At 35.3% G+C, this 19,176-nt stretch overlaps 1 pseudogene; it reads left to right on the top strand.

Moving 5' to 3' along the window:
• The window catches only part of LOC138923125 (regulator of DNA class I crossover intermediates 1-like), a 71,475-nt pseudogene extending 60,693 nt beyond the window's left edge, over positions 1-10,782 (top strand).
• The last annotated feature ends 8,394 nt before the right edge of the window (positions 10,783-19,176 follow it).

The raw sequence follows: 19,176 nt of genomic DNA, 5'->3' as shown, positions 1-19,176 counted from the left end.
AGTTTGATAACATATGTACATGGGAGAAACCCAGGAAAATCTTGCTGGAGTGGCTGAACTTGCCACCTGAATACCATCTTCAGCTAAAGATAAAGGAGGATATTGGGGGTAGTGGTTTGGGACTTCAAAGGAGAGGAAGGCAATTTACATGACGATGGAAATGGAAATGTTTGATAAACAAGTGTTTGCTGGGCCATCTGTAGACAATGGGAACTGAAAGAGATCTTTTGATAAAATGGCCCTTGCTAGATGTCTTTCTGTCTACCACACCTAGAATTATCTATGGTGATATCTCCTTCCTGGGACAGGCCCTTCTATCTTAAATTCTTTCAGGCAGTTAGGGGGAAGGTCAGAATTTCTTTCAAAGAGTCAAAGACTCTTTTGTCCTTAAAATAATCAAGGCAAAGAGACACATTTTGGGGTGGCAAATTCTTTTTTTTTTTTTTCTGGGAAAGATTTGCCCTGAGCTAACATCTATTGCCAATCTTCCTCTCTCTTTCATTTTTTTTCCCCTCCCCAAAGCCTCAGTGCATGGTTGTATATTCTAGTTGTAAGTCTTAGTTCTTCTATGTGGTCTGCCGCCACAGCATGGCTGCTGACAGACGAGTCATGTGGTTCCATGCCCGGGAACCAAACCCAGGCCACCAAAGTGGAACACACCGAACTTCAACCACTAGGCCATCAGGGCTGGCTCAGATGGCCAATTCTGATTCCCTTCAAAGCCTTGCTGGCTACCAGAGCCAGCTGATCAAGGGGCATCCCATGGGTGGCAGCTGCGAAAACTGGGCCTCCAGACAATGTGCACAAGCTCTTTTCTGGGAGATACTGGTGACTTGGAGCAAGGCAGAGTTGGACTGTGAAGATGGTGCCCGCTGGGCTCTATGGTCTTTGGAGAATATTTCAGTAGGCCTGTAGATGTGTGTTAAATTAGAAGCCTGCTCCTTAGGCCAAAGATTTAGGATAAGCAAATAGGCTTCTCTCACAGAAGGATTGGGGTGCGATTCAATCTACTGTCTCTTTGCTTTGCCCTGGAGGGTAGCCAGTTAGGAACTCTTTCTCCATTTGTTACAGTCCTGTGGGACCCTCCAATGTAAGCTCCATTCTGCAAGGTACTGGTGACCATGAGCGAGGCAGCGGGAGAGTGGAAAGATGGTACCCAGCCTCCGAGTTCACTGGAGAGGATTACAGTCAGCCCTTAGATGTGAGTTTAATTAGAAGCCTGACTCTTAGTTTGCAGCTATGAGGATAAGCTAATAGGCTTGTTTCACAGAACGACTGGATAGTCAGTGAGCTGCCTCTGCTCTAGGCCCTGGGGTGCAGCATGGTGAGCCTGTGCGAGCCCTTTAGGAACTGTTTTTCAGTTCCGTGTAGCCTTGTGGGTCTCATGGACACAAGCCCTGTTGGCTTTCAAAACTTGACGTTTTGGGGGCTTATCTCTTTGGTGAAGGTCTTAAAAGTTCAAGTACCAGAGATGAGGGTCAAGCCATTCACTCCTTGGGGAGAAGCTCAGAGTTGTGGGTTCCCTCCTGGTTGTGGATCACCATGCCCAGGGTGGGGTTATGGTAAGATTGTGTCTCGGCCTCTCCTACCCATTTGACTGTGGGTTTTTTCTCATTCCCCTGATGTATAGGAGTCTCTGAGCTTGTTTTGGGGTTTCTTTCAGAGGAAATTGTTCTGTATGTAGCTGTAGATTTGGTGTGTCTGTGGGAGGAGGTGAGTTCAGGATCCTCCTACATTGCCATCTCGAACTGGAACTTATTTAATTTTAAAGTAGTAGAGGAATAAGATTTAAATTATGGTTGTTACCAATGGGAAGGTAATCACTAGAGAAATAAAGACACGTAGAAGATATTCAGAATTCAAGGGAGTGGGGATGTCACACTAGGAAACCTGATCAAGATGGGAAAGAATGAAATAACATTTAGATAAATGGGAAAGGTAAAATGTAAGGAATGAAACCTGCTTAGCAATTAATATGTGAAATATAAAGAGGTTGATTTTTCTTAACAAGATTCAAAGAATATCAAATTGAGAAGAAAAAATAATCTTTATAGTTTTTCAAGAAACATGTAGAACATAATAATAGAGGTTAAAAATAAAAAGATGGCAAGATATATATAAATAAAATATATATTATTGAAACAAGGAGAGTAAAAATTCAATGAAAAGCCCATTCAGAAAGGAGAAGAAGAGGTGATACAGAGTTACTGATCCATACCGATCATGAAATCCTGCTGGGCAGACATTGTGTGAAAATCTTGCTATCCTAGAGGATGGGGAAATTCCTTAAATAATTTAGTTTCTTCTCTTTGGGACCATTTTATTTGTCTGTTATCCTCTATCAACAGATCTGAAGTGGATATTGGAGTGTTTGCCTGTCTTGGGGGTCTTTCTGAATGGGCTTTTCATTGAATTTTTACTCTCCTTTCTCAGCTTGTGTCTTACTGGTGCAGGTTTGGGGCTTGAATATTCTAAGAGTTGAATGTACAAGGCTTTTTAAATGATTAAATAGTGAGGTTAGAAAAGAGGCTTTGCTCGACAAAGTTATTCAGGGCTCCAAGCTGGTAGGGACTCTGGTATCTTCAACTGGTAGGTTTCCAACTTGTTGATACTGGGTATAGTGGAAGGGAAAAGGAAGTGGAGGATTGTGGAGAAAATTTTTATGGGCCAGCACTGGCAGTGGTGTACACCACTTTGCCCATGACCAGAACTTAAATCACGTGTCCAAACCAACTCCAAGGGAGGGTAGGAAATGTGTTTTAGCTGTATGCTTAAAAGGAAAGGGAAACATGTTTGGTGAACAACTAGATGGTTTCTCCTTTATGCTACCTATCCGTCTATCAAAAACTGTATATCCCACCAACAGAGAATATATGTGTTCTATAAGTCCCTACTATATTTGCAAACCTAATTCATGTAGTAAGCCACAAAGAAAGTCTAAGAGATTTATCTAAGGAGAGATTCATAGCCATATTCTCTAATAAAAAATTCATTAAATTAGAACTAAAGAAGAGGAAAAGAAGTTGCTTAACCTTCCGTATCTTCTTGAAAATTAAGAAACACTCTGGTTTTGAAAAAGAAAAAAAAAGGAAATGAAAATAAATTACAAATTACATAGAAATTGATGAAAACCAAAACCAATGGTGTGTTCTGTAGAAAATTGATACCTCTAAGAGCTTTTACTATTTAAAAAACCTGAAAATAAATGAACTGATATCCAACTTAACAAATTAGAAAAAGAAAAACAGAATAAATCTCCAAATTGCTTTAGTATCTTTTCCTTTTTTCAGCTGCATTTGTTATGATTACCTGAATCCTTTCTTTTTTGTCAATTCATTTCTTATCAAGTGTCTCTTCTGTTGCTTGCTGTTTCTAAATGAATTTCAATTTTGTTTTGTTTTATTGTTTGTCATAGGCAAATTTTTCTTTGGGAGTTTAAAATTATCTTTGTGGAATTAAAGTAATATGAAGGAAGAGTACTGTAAAATGATTTGGTGGGGTGAAAAGGGAGCTATAAGTGGATATTATTGTGTATACTTAGGAGTTCTTAAATTTTATTTTTCTTTTAGATTCTGATGGAAAAAGGAGGAATGTGTTCTTTAAAAGGCAGGCCAACCTCTACTATGAAAGTCTGTCGGTATAAGTGAATTTTTTTCTTTAAAAAAAGCTAACATTTAAGTGGAAATTGTTTTAAGTGCTTTTTTTTTAGGTTTTTGCCGGCAAATATGTTTCCTAGATATCTTAGAATATACTAGTAATGCAATTGTCTTCAAAACTACTTTTATCTTTTACAAAATGTGTTATACATGATGAATATATGTAACATATATGTACATTTTAGCGAATAATAGTAAAATAGATACCCTTGTACTCACTTTGTAGCTTAAGAAATAATACGTAATCAGTACATTTGAAGATCTTCTCAATTGCATTTCCTATCCTGCCCCCTAGAGGTAACTATTATCCTGAATTTGTTTTTATGGTATCACACATAGACTTTTACATTGCTTGGTTTTGAACTGTTCACAGATTGAGGCAAATGCTATATATTTTGCTGCAACTTGCTTTTCTTTGTTCACCCACTCTGATATTTGTGACTCTAATATACTTCATTATTTATTTACTGCTATGCAACCTTCTGTTGTGTGAATGTACCTCAATTTATACATTTTCTGGCATTGGTTATTTAGATTGTTTTGAATATTTTGCTATAATAAACAATGCTACTTGGACAATTCTTGACATTTCTCCTGGCACACATGTATAAAAAATTTCTCTTGAATATGAGTCAAGGAGTAGAATTGGCTAGTTCAAATGTTATGCGCATCTTCATCTATTCTAGGTAATACAAAATTGTTTTATAAAGTAGTTGTGCCAGTTTAAACTCCCACTTGCAGGAGCTAAGACTCTTAGTTGTTCCATATTCTCACTAACACTGGATCAGCTTTTTATCATTGTTGGAATCTGGTATTTCATTGTAATTTTAATTTATATTTCCCATTATTAATTAGGTTGATTTGCCACCCCTGTTTATCTGTGAAATACCTTTCATGTCTATTGGTCATATTTCTTTTAGAAAGTTTGGCTTTCCTTATAGGATATATCTTTTCTATATGTAGATATATATGTATATATCCTATATATCTTTCATATATATATACTAGATTCTAATTGCTTGTAGGCTGTGTGTATCAAATACTTCATATTTGAGTGGTCATTTTAGTCTATACTGTCTTTTTATGAAAAATAGTTTGTGGTACTTTTTAGATATTCTGTGATGGAATGATTCTTTCGGATATCTACTTTGCTAGGATACCTAGAAATCTTTATCAACTTTTTTCTTTTGGATTTAATTTAAATTTTTGAAGTGTAAACCAGTAGTCTGGTTTCTATCCTATCTTGTCTGCCCTATTTCCTTTTGCCTCATATGAGTAACTTTTTTATTGGTTTATGGTTTATCATTTTACTATGTTTTGTTGTGTTCTGTTTTTCTTCAAAATAAAGCCTAAGAATATATAAACACACATATTCACATGAGTCTTAGTTCTCCACTTTTCTCACTTAAATGTAGTATAGGATATTTTGTATAATATAGGATATTTTATAGATGAATTAAATGGATTCATTTATTTAGTAAGTTTCTTATAGATTTCTCCATCTTAGTACTAGACATTTCTTCATCCCTTATTTATGACAATTTGGTAATCTATTATGTGGATGGGCTATAGTTTATTCAGTCATGCCCTGTTGGTGGACATTTGGCTTGTTTCCAGTATTGCGTTCTTATAAACAATGCTTGGTGAACAACTTTGTGTATATGTTTCTTAATTGTGGAGGTACATTTTCAGGATAATTTCTAGGAGTAGGATTGCTGTGTCAAAGGGGGGATACATTGTTTTTTTGTGTAGTTATTATTGCCAAAATTCAATTTTGATAGATATTACCAAATTCCCTGTTGCATCATTTGGCAATCTCACCAGAAATGTGCCTTTTTATTCCACAGCCTCACCAATAGGGATTGTGTTCAAACTTGGGAATTTTTGTGAGTTTTATAAAAATAGATAGGTAGACAGACGGATAGATGGCAGTTTAAGTTTGCTTTTCTTTTTCTATAAGTGAAGTTGAGCGTCTTTTAAAAATATTTGATGTCTGTTTTCATTTCTTTTTCTTTAAAGTCTCCATTCATGTCTTTTGACCAATTGAATTTTTGGTATTTTTTTCTTGATATTTAAGAACTCTTTATATATTAAAGAGATTTAGGTCTTTGTGATATGTCACAAATATTTCCTCCTAGTTTATTATTGGTTTTTGATTTGTTTTGACTTTGCTTATGATATCTCCTGCTTTGCCAAAGGATTAATGTATTTTTTTATGTGGTTGATTTTATTCATCTTTTCTTTTATACTTCTGGATTTGATTAGAAAGACTCTACACTCCCAGGTTAAATGAATTCACTTAATGTTTTCTTCTAGTGTTAGTATGATTTTATATTTTTACGCTTAAATCTTTAATCCATTTAGAGTTTATTGTGATTTAAGGTGTGAGATGTGTATTGATTCAGGTTTTTAAAATGCATCTTTTCCCTAGGCATTTGTGATACCACCTTTTTTATGTACTAACTTTTCATATGTGCTGGGCTTTCTTTACTGTTCTACTGGTCTTTCCTAATCTTTGTGTGCTAATACTGTACTATTTTTATGGTAAGTGCTTTATAGTATGCTTAATTTCTAAAACAGTTACACCTCTCTTTGTACTTTTTAAAGAATTTTTCTGGCTAATTTTGATTATTTTTTATATAAACTTTAAAATCAACTTGTGTAGCTCCAAAGAAATATTTTAGTTTTATCAGGAAAATGCTAAGTGTATATATTGATTTAGTGTGGATTATTATACTAATGATGTTGAGTAGACCTATCTAAGAACAAGAGATGTCTTTTTGTTAATTCAGCCTAATTTTGTATCTTTAATAGTTGTTTAGAACACCTTTAAGCACTTTAAAGTTTTCCTCAAGTAGATTCTGCATGTCTCTTGTTAGATTTGGTGGTAGGTACTTTTTGTTGTTTTTGTTGCTACTTTAGTGTGAATGCACGTCCCTCTTGGTCTACAGTATTTATGCATTGTGAGGAGTCATGACCTACTTCTCAGGCCTATTTTTAAACTTTACTTGCTATCGTAAGAGAACACATTAAGCACATAATGAAAGAATATCGGACTGGATGCTTTGAGTTGATTTTTTAAATACAGCTTTTATTGTACAAGGAAGCTTCATTTATTAGATTAGCAAATATCTGGTGCTTTTGGACTTAATAAACTTGCCTTATTCCTCCTTCCTGTAGGTTGACACTTTAAATTATTATTTAAATTATTTGTTCATAAAACATTGTTCATGTATTAGAAAAAATCAATTGAATTTTCTCTGTTCTCCTTTCTTGCCTTATGTACCCTTATTTTACTTGTAGATGAAAAACTTTTAAGTGTAGAATAAACCCGTAATACTCTGTCAGAAATCCAAGATGCGGAGTTTCTCAAGTTTTAACTAGTTTTGGCACACTTTTAAAATGCTCTGCAGTATGTTAGCTAAACTTATGTTACCAGCTGATATCTGCTGCCTGTGTATATATTTAGTAGAGTATTAATAAATACCATTCTTCATGAGTTAAATGTTCGTTTTCAGATCTTGAGTCTTCACAGAGTAGTTGGTCTACCAGTTACTCTCCAAGGCCCACAGATAGTTGTTTCAGTTCTAGATCAGAGATGGTAAGGTATGCTTTTCGTTTTTTTGCTTATTAATATATGCTATACTAGTTTAGAATTCTTTGTATATCTCATAGTGTACCTTTACATTCTGAAACAAATAGTTGAGACAATAACTAGTGGAAATATAAATGTAAACAAAAAATGAAAAATATTAAAAATGTGAGAACGTAAACAGAAATATCAAATTAAAGTATAAATGAATGTGTTCATTATTATTGACAAAAGCCAATCTTATCAGGATATGTGTGTGTGTATATGATAAAGTTGTGTTTCTTTTAAAAGAGTTTTTAAAAGAACCCACTCATAAGAATTGAAACCCTAAAACAACCAAAAATACATAGAAAAAAGAAAACCTTAAGGCTTATATGAAGAAAACACTAAAGTGTTACTGAAGACTGTCGTCTGAATAATTGGAATGACATGCTATGTTCTGAGTGGGAATGCTGCATTTCTCGTAAATCACATTTAATGGAATTCTCCTCCATCAATTCTTCCGTATTCATTTCGTCCACCTTTTGTCTCTCACTTTCCATCTGAACTGCTCTTGCTAAGGAAGGACCCCAGTGATTTCTATTTTGTCAAATTCGTTGGACACTAAAGTTTTTATTTTACAAGAACTTTTAGTAATATTAATAGAAATTATGTTCTTTTTTTTGAAACATTTTCTTCTCTTTGCTTTTATGATAACACACTCTTTTGGTTTTTTCATACCTCTTTGAGTGCTACTTTATGCCTTTGTCTACTTCTCTTCCACCCTTCCTCCTATATAAATGACGTAGTGTTTACGGTTTGCTGCAGGATCCTTTTCTTCTCTTAACCTACATTCCAAACTCTAGATGATGTTATGTGCTCCAATGACTTATATACTGTCTAGTTGATGACAGTTCTCAACTTTATGACTTTAGCCCAGATCCTTATTTAGATGTCCAGTTTCCTAGCGGATACCTCTTCTTGGATGTTTCACAAAAATCTCCTTATTTTTATTCCTCAAACTGAATTCCCCTGATTTTCTCCCCAAGTCAGTTTTATTGATATTTCCTATATTAGTGATACCATTTTGTCCACTCAATTGCTCACTCTAGAAACTTAGTAATTAACTGTCATTTCTTTCTGCCTCATCTGCCTTCCTTAACCCCATTCATTCCATCACTTCATTCAGTCAATTGTACTTCCAAAATACTTAGCATATTTATCTACTTCCTCAACTTCCGGTGTCAATACCCTAGTTAAGGTACCATCATCTTGTTCTTGAACTATTGTGGTTGTTTCCTAAGAGATCTATTTTCCACTCTTGTTCCACTTTTTCTCCAGTTAGCAGTCATCGTGATCTTTTGAAAACTTAAATTGAATCATGTTATTCCTATGAGTGGATTTCTATTTTACTTTAGAGTCTGGCTACATCTTCAACTTCTGGTGTTCTCCCTCTCTCCCCACACTCCACACGTATGACATTTCACTTTCCTTAGTTTATCAGTCTCTTTTCTGCTTCAGGGCATTTATTTATATATCCTGTTTCCTCTGCCTTACTGTTACTCATCCTTTAGGTCTTAGCGTAAATATGTCGCTACTTCTGAAAGCCCCTCTTTGGTTCCTCAATCTAAATTAGGCCCCTCAATTATCCTCTCAAGGTCCATCATACTTGTTTTTCATAGTGCTTTTCTCATTCTGTCATTACATATGCACACGTGTGATTATTTGGTTAATGCCATTTCCACCAATGAGAACGTGTGCTTTAAGAGGGCAGGAACTGTGTCTGCTTCACTTGCATTGCAGATGCTAAAAAATACTTGTTTCTTGAATAAACAAATGTATTGAGCTTGTTTTCTCTAATTTGTGTGCAGCCAGTCTTAATGCTGTTTCTTGGGCTTACTTTTCCTATTTCAGTGCCAAACAACTGAGACGTATACCTCATTTTGGTTTTTAATGTTAACTCTGCCTTTTTTTTTTTTTTTAGCTTGGCTAATCAGTACTTTTATATAAGATTTTCACTAAAAGAATATTTTGGTTAGTGCAGTAATTAAGAGATAAATTTTTTGTGAAGTTGAAAAATTCAAGCTAGTAAATTGAAATATAAACCTATTAAAAGTACTTAAAATTTGACTTTTTATGTAACAGTTGTGATATTTATTGCTGTTTAATTTTCCTTTTGTCTATTTGATTTTCTGTTAGACAATACTCTCCTTAAGTTGTTTCTTTTATGAGACTGGACCCATAAAATATACAATATAGATATTTTTTGACTAAAGTCAATGAGTGAATAGTTGAACAAGTTATATGTGTCAACTGTTTCTTTCGAAGTTATTACCTCTACTCCATTCTTTTTAAGTGGTTGAAGAGTGTGGTGTATATCGTTTCCTCTGTGTGAAAGGGTAGGGGGATGATGTAGCATGTGATTATAGAGACTGATAAGAGACAAAATTCCCCTTCTCTTTTTTAGCTCTTTTATTTTCTTTCTTTTTTTTTTGGTGAGGAAGATTCTCTCTGAGCTAACATCGGTTGTTAATCTTCCTCTTTTTTTTTTTTTTTTTTTTGCTGAGGAAGATTAGCCCTGAGCTAACATCTGTGCCAGTCTTCCACTATTTTGTTTATGGGTTGCCAAGACAGTATGGCTTGGCAGTAGTGTAGGTCCATGGGATCTGAACCCATGAACCTGGGCTGCTGAAGTGGAGCCCGCCTGACTTAACCACTACACTACAGGGCCGACCCTTTCTTTTGAATTTTTAATACAAGGATTGTCATTATCATTATTGTTCTTGTTATTTAAAAAATCCATAACCTCCATGATTTTTAAAAATCAAAAGTCCAGGTTGACTTGCCACCTGCCAAAGTCTCTTCTGTATTTTGAAATTTTCCATGATGTGAATTTAAGAATGTCTGCTTTGAAGTCATTGAATGATTTTTTAAAATTAAAGCATCATTTACAGCAAAATTACTAAATTTCTTTTAGCTGTCTGAAGATGAAGATCAAATATTGCAGCAAATTGAAGATTCAAATAGGAGATCCATCAAAACCAAAGAAACAACTAACAGTTTTTATTTAGAAAGGATGGCAAAACTTCCACATGATAGGATTGCTAAAAACAATGCCAAAATTCATAAACAAAATAGAATTTTCACCAGTTCTCACTTAAAGATAAGACAGATCAGTTTCCACAGTCTCAGTGTGATTCAGCACACATTGTGCAAAACAAAAGCAGTAATTGCACTGTACAAGTTGCAAGATGTGATGCATGGGTACAAACAGAGTGAACCTGTAATGAAAGAAAAGTTAGATGCTGCCATAGAGCGTGATATAATTTCAAAATGTAAATGTATAAGTGATGTGTCTTCTCTTTGTAATGTTGAAAGGTGCAGTGAAAATATTAAGGCAGATACCACTGGAGGGCAGGAAATCCTTAAGAACAGCTAATATGTTAAGATCTCAGCCTGAGATTTAGCATTTCACTTAATGTTCAGAATTTCATTAACATAATAAGGAATGAGAAAATGCAGCTAAGCACAAGGTGGAAGTAGTCACAAGATATATTTATGGTTTATTTTTAAACATTTTAATATTATTAATTTATGCATTTGCTTTGCATAGATATTTCTTTAGTATCTTCAAGTTTTTAGAAAATAATATATATGTAAATTTACTATCATTCTTATGGTGATTATTCATTATATTATGATATGCTGCTGTTTGTGGATTAAAAATATGTTTACTTGCTTTCTTGTCACATTTATTGTTAGATTTGGTGCATTTGCATGTTTTAGTCAAAATGTTCTCTTCCAAGATTTTAAGACACAAAATAATACTAAATATCAAATATGCTTTCTAACCTCATTATAAGATTTTCTTAGCTACTTACATTAAATATTATACCCTCAGTAAAAATTTCTGGCATTAAGTTTTAGATACAATATATTTTCTATTTTGTTTGGATAACATTTTTTTTTTTTTTTTGATGAGGAAGATTGGCCCTGAGCTAACATGTGTTGCCACTCTTCCTCTATTTTGTATGTGGGATGCTGCCATAGCATGGTGTGATGAGAGGTGTCTAGGTCCTTGCCCAGGATTTGAACTGGTGAACCCCGGGCTGCTGAAGCAGAGCTTGCAAACTTAACCACTATATCACTGGGTGGGCCCTGGATAATGTTTTTTGTAATACAAGTACCAACTTATATTAATTCAAAGGAAAGTGCTATTTTCTTCAAGATTAAAAAAATGTTTTCATACTTTTATAAAAGAATTGTTCAACATTGGAAAAAATGATTTATGTTCACTAATTTTAATATTGCTAAGATTTGTTTCATAAATATTACATCAAGATTTCTCATTTATAAAATACAAGTTTTGTTTCCAACATAACATTTTTTGCAGTAAGATTTTAAATGTTCATACTCAGACATTTGTATGACTGTATTACAAAGTGCGCAACAGGTGGCATTCTCCTATCTAACGGAACCAAAAATAAAATTGCTACGGAGTTTCTGTGCCTTTAAGGAAAAGAATGATTAGATACTGCATTTTTACATGCATGGATATCACTCAATAGTTTGTATTGCAGAGGGGATTTGAAGCGTAACAATTTATAAATACTAAAAGTTAGTGTTTAAACAGTAGCAATCTTCAGGTTTTTAGCTAGTTTTAGGAAGTTATCTTTGCTGCCTCAGAGAGAGAACAATGCGCTCCTAAGTAATTGTTTTCAAGTATAGTAATCATCTCATGAAAGGAAAATCTAACTATCTGATGTACAATTGATAGCTTTTCAAAAAGCCAGATTTTCATCCTGATATTAAAGAAAAGGTATTACATCATAGATTGATTATCCTCATTATTATTTTGCAAAATATGACATATATAGCAATGAAGACCAATACAGGCATACCTCAGAGAGATTGTGCGTTCAATTCCAGACCACTGCAGTAAAGCGAGTACTGCAGTAAAGTAAATACTGCAGTAAAGCGATTCAAAGGAATTTTTTGGTTTCCCAGTGCATATAAAAGTTATGTTTACACTGTATTGTAGCCTATTAAGTGTGTAATAGCATTATGTCTAAAAAGACAGAGGGCTGGCCCTGTGGCCGAGTGGTTAAGTTCACACGCTTCGCTGGGGCGGCCCAGTGTTTTGTTGTTTTGGATCCTGGGTGCGGAAATAGCACCACTCATCAGGCCATGCTGAGGCGGCTTCCCACATACCACAACTAGAAGGACCCACAACTAAAAAATATATATATACACAACTATGTACTGGGGGGCTTTGGGGAGGAAAAGGAAAAATAAAATCTTTTTTTTTCTTTCGAGGAAGATTAGCCCTGAGCTAACTACTGCCAATCCTCCTCATTTTGCTGAGGAAGACTGGCCCTGAGCTAACATCCATGTCCATCTTCCTCTCCTTTATATGTGGGACGCCTACCACAGCATGGGGTTTGCCAAGTGGTGCCATGTCCCCACCCGGGATACAAACCGGCGAACCCCGGGCCGCCGAGATGCAGAACGTGTGCACTATTTGCTGCGCCACCGGGCCTGCCCCAAATAAAATCTTTAAAAACAGCAACAAAAAATGTACGTGCCTTAATTAAAAAATACTTCATCGCTAAAAAATGCTAACCATCGTTTGAGCCTTTAGCAAGTCGTAATCTTTTTGCTGGTGGAGGGTCTCGCAAAAACGCGGTATCTACAAAGTACAAGAAAGTGAAGCACAGTAAAACAAGGTATGCCTATATATGGAAAAAGAAAACTCTCACTGATGATACTAGAATAAGATTGAGCCGTGAGTCTTGGGTGGGTTTCAAATAGCAAATAAACTGACTTTTTCCCAAATACTAATGAGAGTCTAGCAGTGTTGAAGCATGTATATTACAAAAGTCCACAACTAGTTATATTTTTATCAGTATCATAATGTGGCAGTTAAGCTCAAAAAGCTGAAGAAGAATGTCAGGGCTTTTTAGTGCAGTGACCACACACAATGAGAACAGAGTACGGCACAGTGTAGTAGAGAATTTAAACTTGCCCAAAAAGAAATCTGGCCTGAGCTCTTGGCTTTTGGGAGGTAATTGCTAAGCCCTGGGATATCATGCCTGACAGAAATGTTTTTGTTTGCGGGGGGACCTTGGGCCAAGCCAGATAGTAACAGTGTGATTTAGGATGGTACTTAGAGTCAAGCGGTATCAGCTTGACTTCTTAAGGAGCTAGAAAATGAGATCAGCCATGTGGGCAATCAGCCATGGGACTGTTACGGAGCCTCAATAAACGCTTTGGACACCAAGGCTCAGATGAGCTTCCTTGTTTGGCAGTACTCTGTGGGTGTTGTCACACATTGATACCATGAAAATAACACTGTCCATAGAAGAGGCCAACTGGAAGCTCCACACTTATTCCTTTCCTAGGCTCTGTCCTATGTGTTTCTAACCTAGGCTGATTTTAATCTATGTCCGTTCCCCGTCATAAACTGTAACTGTGAGTACAACAGCTTTCAGTGAGTGCTTCCAGCAAATTATCAAATCTGAGTGTGCGCTTGAAACCACTGAAGTAAGGATAGTTTTGTGGACTGTTCCCTAACTTTGCAGTTGCTAACTCTTTAGATGCTTTAAGGAGATAAATATATTTAGGAAGGAAAGTGAGTATAGATTTACAAAATAAAAAACACATAGAATAAATTATAACATACTTCTCAAAATACAATACTGATTTAGGTTTTCTCTTGGTGAAACCATTTAATAAAAAAAAATAACTGAAGTAAATAAACAGCTTGCTTTTCATATTTGCAATTTAAGGTTTATAAAACAAAGTAAATCTTAGCTAAGGTTTATCCAAATGAAACAAATGGAAAACTTAATAATAATTACGCACACATTTGTAATGTAAACTGCCAATCACAGTGACTTCAAATAAGATACTGTGCATTCAGTAATGGCAGATGTATATGATACCGATCTGGAGTTGGTGTTTAACAGAGTTGTAAAAGTGCATTGTTTTGGTCAGCATCAACTACTCTAGGAGGTTGCCATCTGAAATAATATGAGGCTATCTTTAGTGGGAGCCTCATGTAATTTACTTTTATACCACTTATCATTGTAATTTATTTGTGTAATTTCTTGCTTAATGTGTATTTTCCCCATGACACTATACATAGCAGTGTAGCAAATGGTGTCAATGATCTGCTCACATTTCCTTGGCATTTTCCATGTCAATACATGCCAAACTGATTTCAGCTGCCAGCACATGTGACTCATTTCCTGAGGGGTTTCTCTTGGCTGCAGACACCTGCTCTGCCAATGTGCAGTCAGGCAGGAAGTACCAGGGAATTAATGCTGTTTGAGAGCAGCCTTGTAAAACAATGACTGTTGGGAGTTGTTGGATAAATACCCCAGTTTCCTTGCCTCTTGGGCAAGATAACTCCCTCAGAAGTGTGTTCTATACTACTGCTTACTCAAAATGTGATCCACTGACCTGTAGCATTAACATCACTACTGCCTGGGAGTTGGTTAGAAATACAAATTCTTAGAACTGTTGACCTTAAAAAACAAAAGAGCCTGTTATTTTACCAGCAAAATGAATGTATTTGGGAAGAGCGGAGGACTTGTAATTTGGGACATGCAAACTATGGCTAACCATAGGCAAGTCCAGAGAAGAGAGGAGAGGGGCTTGCTTTTACAGAGGAAAGATGAAAGCTGGGAGGGGCTGTTTTGAACAAAAGTCTTTTGGAGGAGACTGAGTTCATGGTGGTAATGACTTCTCATTGACTGAGTGTGATGGTTTCTCATTGGCCACGCTCTTGCTGGGCAAAGAGAAATTCTTCCTTCCTCCTGCTGGGGTGTGTCAAGTAAGCCTCTTCCTGTTGGGGATTGTGAGGTATGCTTTTTCCTCTTTGGGGTCTGTAAGGTATGGCAAGTGATAGTGCATGAAAGATCCCCTTCAGGGCTCCCCAGCTCTATTTTAAATGAGGTTTCCTGTATTTATTTTCACAAAACCCACCCCAAAACTACTGAATCAGGATCCCTGGGAGTGAGGTCCAGGAATCTCTGCTTAAATAGGTGATGTTGTGCACTTTGAAGTTGGAGAAACACCATTCTTCCAGAGTTCTCCACAAGGATTAAGCTTCACTTGCTTACAGTGTTAACTTTCTTGATAATAAACCCTTTATTAACTTCCTTCCTTTCCTGTTTAGCTTCTCTAATTCCAGGCCAGTGTTTCACCCCAAGTAAACTACCTGCACTTGAATACTTGACTTAGGGTTTGCTCCTGGTGTAATCCATGTTGACAGGTTAGGAACCATGACAAATGGATGAATGAATTGTTTTTATAGGTATAACTCAGATGTTAACATTGCTAATTTTTTCAGTTTTACAAGTCTCTAGTCCCAGTTTTCCATTTCTGCCACCTGCTGAAGACTCAATAAGTGGGTCTAGCAGCATATTAGACATAAACGAAGAGAGAATTAGTGAAATGAAATATACATCAGAATAAATTATCCAGAATGCAGGAGAGAAAAAGTAGTAGAAAATATGAGAGAGAGTTAATAAGGAGAATAGAGTAAGGAGCTCCAACATATATTTAACTGAAATATCTGTGACCATACAAAGTTATTACAATATAATTGACTATATTCCCTATACATTATATGCCCATGACTTTATTTTATAAGTGAAAGTTTACACCTCTTAATCTCATTCACTTATTTCACTTACCCCCAACCCTCCTCCCTTCTGGCAACCACCAGTTTGTTTATAAGTCTGTTCCTCTTTTGTTTTGCTGGTTTGTTTGTTTTGTTTTTTAGATTCCGCTATAAGTGAAGTTGTAAAGGAATTATCTTTGTCTGACTTATTTCACTTAGCATAATACCTTCTGAGTCCATTCATGGTGTCACAAACGGTAAGACTTCATTCATTTTTATGGCTGCATAATATTTCTTTGTATATATACCACATCATCTTTATCCATTCATCTATCAGCGGACATTTAGGTTGCTTTCGTATCTTGGCTATTGTAAATAATGCTGCAGTGAACATAGGGGTGCATATATCTTATCAAATTAATGTTTTTGTTTTCTAATAGATACCCAGCAGTGGAACTGCTGAATCATATAGTAGTTCTATTTTTAATTTTTTGAGGAACCTCCATATTGTTTTCCACAGTGGCTGCATCAATTTACATTTCCATTAACAGTGCATGAGGGTTTTCTTTCTCCACGTCCTTGCCAACACTTGTTATTTTTTGTCTTTTTGATGATAGCCATTGTAAAAGATGTGAGGTGATATCTCATTGTGGTTTTGATTTGCATTTCACTGAGGATTAGTGATGTTAAGCATCTTTTCATGTGCCTGTTAGCTGTCTGTGTGTCTTCTTTGGAAAAATGTTTTTTCAGGCCCTCTGCCCATTTTTTGTTAAGTTGTTTGTTTTTTTGATATTAAATTGTATAACTTCTTTATGTATTTTGGATATTAACCCATCAGATATATGATTTGCAAATATCTTCTCCCATTCAGTAGCTTGCCTTTTCATTTTGTTGATGGTTTCCTTCACTGTTTGAAAGCTTTTTAGTTGGATTTAGTCCTATTTGTTTATGTTTTCTTTGGTTGCCCTTGCCTGAGGAGACAGGTCTAAAAAACTATTACTAATATTACTAAGACCGATGTCAAAGAGCATACTGCCTATGTTTTCTTCTAGGAGTTTAATGGTTTCAGGTCTTACATTCAAACTTTTAATCCATTTCAAATATATTTTTGTATATGGTGTAAGATAGTGGTCCAGTTTCTTTTTGTTTTGCATGTAGCTGTCCAGTTTTCCCAGCACCATTTATTGAAAAGGCTGTCTTTTCTTCATTATATATTCTTGCCTTCTTTGTCATAGATTAAATGACCATATACTCATGGGTTTATTTCTGGGTTCTCTGTTCTGTTGACCTAGGTACCTGTTTTTGTGCCAGTATCATACTATTTTGACTACTATAGCTTTGTAGTATACTCTGAAATCAAGGAGCTTGATACTTCCAGCTGTGTTCTTCTTTCTCAAGGTTACTTTGGCTATTCGGGCTCTTTTGTGGTTCCATACAAATTTTAGGATTGTTTGTTCTGTTCTGTGAAAAATGCCATTGGAATTTTGATAGGATTGCATTAAATCTGTAGATTGCATTGCATAGTATGGACATTTTAACAATATTAATCCTTCTAAACCATGAGCACGATATGTCTTTCCATTTATTTGTGTCATCTTCAATTTCTTTCATCAGTGTTTTATAGTTTTCAGAGTATACAGGTCTTTCACCTCCTTGGTTAAATTATCCTTAGTTACTATATTCTTTTTGATGCAAAGGTAAATAGGATTATTTTCTTAATTTTTCTTTCTGATAATTCATTGCTAGTGTATAAAAGTACAACCAATTTTTGCATGTTGATTTTGTATTGTGCAACTTTACTGAATGTATTTATTAGCTCTAACAGTTTTTGATGGTGTCTTTAGGGTTTTCTATATGTAATATCATGTTATCTGCAAACAGAGGCAGTTTTACTTCTTTTCTGTTTGGATGCCTTCCATTTCTTTTCCTTACCTAATTGCTCTCACTAGGACTGTCTTACTATGTTGAATAAAAGTGGCAAAAGTGGACATCCTTGTCTTCTTCCTGATCTTAGAGGAAAATCTTTCAGTTTTTCACTGTTGAATATGATGTTAGCTGTGGATTTGTCATATATGGCCTTTATTATGTTGAGGTACATTCTCTCTATACCCACTTGATTGAGAGTTTTTCTCATAAGTAGATGTTAAATTTTGTTAAATGCTTTTCTGCATCTGTTGATATGATCGTATGAGTTTTATCCTATCACTTTGATTTCTGGATATTGAACCAGCCTTACATTCTTGGCATAAATCCCACTTGATCTTGGGGTATAATCCATTTAATGTATTGTTGAGTTTGGTTTTGCTAACATAATGTTTTGCATCTGTTTTCATCACAGATATTGGTCTGTAATTTTCTTTTTTTGTGATGTCTTTGTTTAGTTTTTGTATCAGGGTAATGTTGGCCTCATAAAATGAGTTTGGATGGGCCAGCCCTTTGGCTGAGTGGTCAAGTTCGTGCACTCTGCTTCAGTGGCCTGGGGTTTCACTGGTTCAAATCCTGGGCACGGACATGGCACTGCTCAATAAGCCATGCTGAGGTGGCATCCCACATGCCACAACTAGAAGGACCCACAATTAAAAATACACAACTATGTACTGGGGGGCTTTGGGGATAAAAAGGAAAAATAAAACCTTTAAAAAAAATGAGTTTGGAAGCATTTCTTCCTCTTCCTCTATTTTTTGGAATAAATTGAGAAGGATAGGTATTAACTGTTCTTTAAGTCTTTGGTAGAATTCGCCTGTGAAACTGTCTGGTACTGGACTTGTTTTTCTGAAAGTTTTTAAATTACTGATTGAGTTTTGTTACTAGTAATTGGTCTATTCATTCATGATTCAATCTTGAAAGATGTGTGTTTGTAGGAATTTGTCCATTTCTTCTAGGTTATCCAATTTGTTGGTGTATAATTGTTCATAGTAATCTCTTATGGTCTTTTGTATTTCTGTTGGTTGTAACTTCTCCTTTTTCCTTTCTAATTTTATTGATTTGGGTCCTCTCTTGATGAGTCTGTCTAGAGGTTTATCAGTCTTGTTTATCTTTTCAAAGAACCAATCTGAGTTTCACTGATCATCTTTATTGTTTTCTTCGTCTCTGTCAGTTATTTCTGCTCTGAACTTTATTTTTTTTGCCCTTCTGCTAACTTTGATCATTGTTTGTTCTTCCTCTTCTAGTTCCTTTAGGTGTAAAGTTAGATTGTTTATTCAAGATTTTTCTTCTTTCTTAATAGGCCTGTATTGCTATAAACTTCCATCTTATAACTGTTTTTGCTGCATCCCATAGATTTTAGAATGTTGTTTTTCCATTTTCATTTGTCTCAAGGT

The sequence above is a fragment of the Equus caballus genome, chromosome 2 (assembly GCF_041296265.1).
Source record: "Equus caballus isolate H_3958 breed thoroughbred chromosome 2, TB-T2T, whole genome shotgun sequence".
NCBI classification, from domain to species: domain Eukaryota; kingdom Metazoa; phylum Chordata; class Mammalia; order Perissodactyla; family Equidae; genus Equus; species Equus caballus.
This window is presented reverse-complemented; position numbering and strand designations above follow the sequence as displayed.